The sequence below is a fragment of the Salmo trutta genome, chromosome 36 (genome assembly GCF_901001165.1).
Source record: "Salmo trutta chromosome 36, fSalTru1.1, whole genome shotgun sequence".
NCBI lineage: Eukaryota > Metazoa > Chordata > Actinopteri > Salmoniformes > Salmonidae > Salmo > Salmo trutta.
In genome coordinates this window covers 23,150,735-23,156,078 of record NC_042992.1, presented here as the reverse complement: position 1 = coordinate 23,156,078, position 5,344 = coordinate 23,150,735, and positions in this window count along the sequence as shown.

The following is a 5,344-nucleotide window of genomic DNA, read 5'->3' as shown; positions in this document are numbered from 1 at the left end:
GTGGGAAAAAAGACAAAGAAGAAAATTCTAAATGGCCACAACAATCCGTTGCACAGTCTCCATTGCGTCTGGCCTTGCTTCAGGTATATATCACAAACGGAGTCTAAACTCAGGAAATTTGGAATGTATGCCCATATTCCATGACACAGATTGACTCAGCTCCGACTGCATTTCCTTGTTGAAGCTTTGCTTTCTCTCATTCCAGATTCCATTCCAGAAACTCTGAACATGTTATTTCCCCTAGACATTCCATGGTGTTATGATGTGCTGTCCCAAGACTTGACCTGTGCTTGGTTGACATGAAAGGTTGACTGTGTTGTTAGCAGTGGTGGACAAAGTCCCCAATGTCATACTTGAGTAAAAGTATAGATACCTTAATAGAAAGTTACTCAAGTAAAAGTAAAACTCACCCAGTAAAATCCTAATTGAGTAAAAGTCTAAAAGTATTTGGTTCTAAATGTACTTAAGTATCAAAAGTAAAAGTATAAATCATTTCAAATTCCTTCTATTAAGCAAAGCAGGCGGCACCGTTTTCTTGTTTTTAAATTGTATGGATAGCCAGGGGCACACTCCAACACTCAGACATAATTTCCTAAAGATGCCTTTGTGAGTCCGCCAGATCAGAGGCAGAAGGGATGACCATCGTTGTCTTGATAAGTGCGGGAATTGGACCATTTTCCTGTCCTGCTAAAAGCATTCAACATGTAACATTTACTTTTGGGTGTCAGGTAAAATGTGTGGAGTAAAAAGTACATTATTTTCTTTAGGAATGTAGTGAAGTAAAAGTAAAAGTTGTCAAAAATATAAATAGTAAAGTACAGATAACCCAAAAAATGACTTAAGTAGTACTTTAAAGTATTTTTACTGAAGTACTTTACACCACTAGTTGTTAGGTGTCTTGGCTGTCTTTATGAGTGACTAGTAACAGACCAAGACCACTGTGAGAGATAACGGCTGTGCATGTTTGAGAGAAGTCAATAATGACCATGACTGTCAAAGCCTGACGATTCTGTGTGGTCGGACCATCTGCAGCCATTGTGCTGTGGTCAAGGTCAGGTAGCAACTTCAGTGTTCAACTTCAGGTCAGTCTGGGTTGACTGGTCCTAGTCAAGTCATGGCCTGCAGTAACATCACATAAAATAAGCATTTCATTGGTTACATTCAGGGGATGTCCAGTCTGAGACTGTTTTAATATCACATAGACAACATAATGCTTTACTATTGATTCATAAGACATTCCATGAGATTGTAGCTGGTTAGGGGTCGAGAAGACTCATCAAGTCATGTCCAAACGTTGATCTTTAGGCCCTCCGGTGCGCTGAGTTTAAGGTTTGATTAGAGAGGACCTAGTAGGTTTATTGCACCTGCAGAATTGGTAGATGTTTCATCTTTGGATTTCTAAGGGAAGGAGTAAACTGTCCTGATCCTTATCCAGTCCATGTCTTTGTAAAGCATTACACTTCAGAATGTCATGACTCATGAGTAATTATTGACATCATCTTCCTCAAAGGAAGCAATTATCCTATGAGCGCCCCATATTTGATTCTGTGCACAATAATTCCCTCTGCAGATTTGTCTGTAACATCATTCTTGCATGGAACACAACAACACACCCACCTGTACATGATTCCTTTAATAAGACATTCAAGTCAAAGATAAACCATAATCAGAAACATAATTTATTTTGATATGCTAATGTGTGCTTGTGGAATTCCTGTCTGCATTGATACTCTTGTTCATTGTTAGATATACTATAAGGCTTTTAAAAATATCAATGCAATGTTGATGTTGTTTTTAATCATTTAGCACCTTATTATCAAGCGATATAGCTTATCCAATGACTAACATACATTAACTATGTGGCATTGGTTAACTAGATGTGTGCAATAATAGACAAGGTGTTGGTGTCCGTTGGGTCGGATATGTTTCGCTTCTTCTTCACCACTCCATTTCCTCTCTCTCATTCCTTTGGTTTGGAGTATAGAGCCAAATCAGCACTTAAGCCAGATTCACACTATAGGACTGTACTGTGCTGGCTCTGATCATTTCTTTTCCAGCACGGTTCCAGCAACTATGGTGGCTCGGCCCGGTATGGCTCAGTAGTGTGAAAAGCCTAACAGCCTGTTGAGAAAGCCATTACTCGACACATAAACCAGCACTGGATATGATGTCACCAGAGCACATAGCTATTGGCTAGCAGGTCATCAGTGTTCATCAGCTCACCCAATCAGCTCGCTCCTCATTGGATCTGTGGGGCCAAAGGTCATGCACAAACACAATAAAAGGATTGGTTGTTGATGTGATTAACCAGTTTGTGTGTTGTTTTGACCATCACTGAGTGTGTGCAAGTTATAGAAGGAGGGGAGTGTGTGAAAGTTATAGGAGGAGGAGAGTGAAAGTTATAGGAGGGGAGAGTGAAAGTTATAGGAGGAGAGTGAAAGTTATAGGAGAGTGAAAGTTATAGGAGGGGAGAGTGAAAGTTATAGGATAGTGTGTGAAAGTTATAGCAGGAGGAGAGTGTGAAAGTTATAGGAGGAGGAGAGTGAAAGTTATAGGAGGAGAGTGAAAGTTATAGGAGGGGAGAGTGAAAGTTATAGGAGGGGAGAGTGAAAGTTATAGGAGGAGAGTGAAAGTTATAGGAGGAGAGTGAAAGTTATAGGAGGGGAGAGTGAAAGTTATAGGATAGTGTGTGAAAGTTATAGCAGGAGGAGAGTGTGAAAGTTATAGGAGGAGGAGAGTGAAAGTTATAGGATAGTGTGTGAAAGATATAGGAGGAGGAGAGTGAAAGTTATAGCAGGAGGAGAGTGTGAAAGTTATAGGAGGGGAGAGTGAAAGTTATAGGAGGGGAGAGTGAAAGTTATAGGATAGTGTGTGAAAGTTATAGGAGGAGAGTGAAAGTTATAGGATAGTGTGTGAAAGTTATAGGAGGAGAGTGAAAGTTATAGGAGGGGAGAGTGAAAGTTATAGGAGGAGAGTGAAAGTTATAGGAGGAGAGTGAAAGTTATAGGAGGGGAGAGTGAAAGTTATAGGATAGTGTGTGAAAGTTATAGCAGGAGGAGAGTGTGAAAGTTATAGGAGGAGGAGAGTGAAAGTTATAGGATAGTGTGTGAAAGATATAGGAGGAGGAGAGTGAAAGTTATAGCAGGAGGAGAGTGTGAAAGTTATAGGAGGGGAGAGTGAAAGTTATAGGAGGGGGAGAGTGAAAGTTATAGGAGGATAGTGTGTGAAAGATATAGGAGGAGGAGAGGGAAAGTTATAGGAGGATAGTGTGTGAAAGATATAGGAGGAGGAGAGTGAAAGTTATAGCAGGAGGAGAGTGAAAGTTATAGCAGGAGGAGAGTGAAAGTTATAGGAGGATAGTGTGTGAAAGTTATAGCAGGAGGAGAGTGAAAGTTATAGGAGGGGAGAGTGAAAGTTATAGCAGGAGGAGAGTGAAAGATATAGGAGGAGGAGTGTGAAAGTTATAGGAGGAGGAGTGTGTGAAAGTTATAGGAGGAGGGGAGTGAAAGTTATAGGAGGATAGTGTGAAAGTTATAGGAGGAGTGTGTGAAAGTTATAGGAGGAGGAGAGAAAGTTATAGGAGGAGGAGAGTGTGAAAGTTATAGGAGGAGAGTGTGAACGTTATAGGAGGAGAGTGTGAAAGTTATTGGAGGGGAGTGTGAAAGTTATAGAAGGAGGAGAGTGTGAAAGTTACAGATGGAGGAGAGTGTGGAAGTTACAGAAGGAGGGGTGTGTGAAAGTTATAGGAGGGGAGAGGGAAAGCTATAGGAGGGGAGAGTGAGTTATAGGAGTGTGTGAGAAAGTTATAGGAGGAGAGTGAAAGTTATAGGAGGGAGAGTGAAAGTTATAGGAGGGAGAGTGAAAGTTATAGGAGGAGAGTGAAAGTTATAGGAGGGAGAGTGAAAGTTATAGGAGGAGAGTATGTGAAAGTTATAGGAGGAGTAAAGTGTGAAAGTTATAGGAGGAGTGTGTGAAAGTTATAGGGAGTAAAGTGTGAAAGTTATAGGAGGAGAGTGTGTAAGGGCCCATGAATGTTTTTGACCTGCCTTGGAAGAGGAAACAAGACAAAGTAAACTATCCCTGTAGCTCAGTTGGTAGAGCATGGTGTTTGCAACACCAGGGTTGTGGGTTCGATTCCTACGGGGGGCCAGCACAGAAGAAAAAAAATGTATGAAATGTATGCATTCACTACTGTAAGTTGCTCTGGATAAAAGCGTCTGCTAAATGACTAAAATGTAAATGTATCCAAAACACATTTTACAACAACAATACCACCAACAAATGAACTATCAACCAGCGGTGGAAAGATTCATACAAAAACGCTACAATGTTCCTGTGTACAGCAACCAACCACACTAACAAAGCTTTGAATGTGCTCCGCTTGCCTTTCACCTCTGTGTTAGTAGAGACCGCTGTTGCAAGATTAGCCCATAGGTAACATTTAGAAAAAACACAGAAAGACTGATTAGAAGCCTCCCTACAGGGCAACGTTTGGTTTTCCTCTGTTTTGCACAGCATTTCCTTGGTGTGTGTTCAAAGATGTTATTGGAGAATGTTGTTAGGCGATGAGCTTGCATACCGAGGGTACAGTACCTTTAGGTCTACTGTGAGAGTCCGCCCACTGTTCTCAGATGACTGGTCCTGATGCAATGCCACACACATTGTTTTTGTTTGTTATGTTATGGACATCTGTGTGTGGCTGATGACTCTTTTTTATTTGAATCAACATAGAAATCTTGTGTCTTATTTAAATAAAGTTATTAGCAGAACCAAAGCACTTCCTCTGGAGTTGTGTGTGAATGTCAAAGCGAGGTCCACTTATACAGTTTATTTAAAAAGTTTTACAAGTATACCTCATATACATACATTTTTTTAAATGCATACACTATCAAACACGTATTTCTTTTCACAGCCAGGTTGGGCCTTTTTATGTACAGTTTATTATCTAGCCATCTTTGAGGGGTCGCTATGAAATAGAAGAGTATCAGTAGAGCGCTCTCTAGTGATAGAAAGGGGCCACTACAGAATAGATTCTACTTGATCTCAAACACATTACTCTCAATACACCATAACTGGTGCCTGCGCTCCAGTAAATACCTTTCTGACACTGATGTTGAGTGTCTGGAAATTAAAGCGATACACTAATTGTTTTAATTTTCTGAATGATATCCACCCCACCACGTCATCGACTGTGTCATCAACTGACAGATTGCTATAACATGATGTGGTTAGCTGATACTTCAAATACCAATCCAGGCGTTGTAAGATCTGGCATGCATCAGAAATGCCTGGGCAGAGGAACACGGCCGGTGTGTGTGTGTGCTTGTTTGTGTGTATGCGCGCG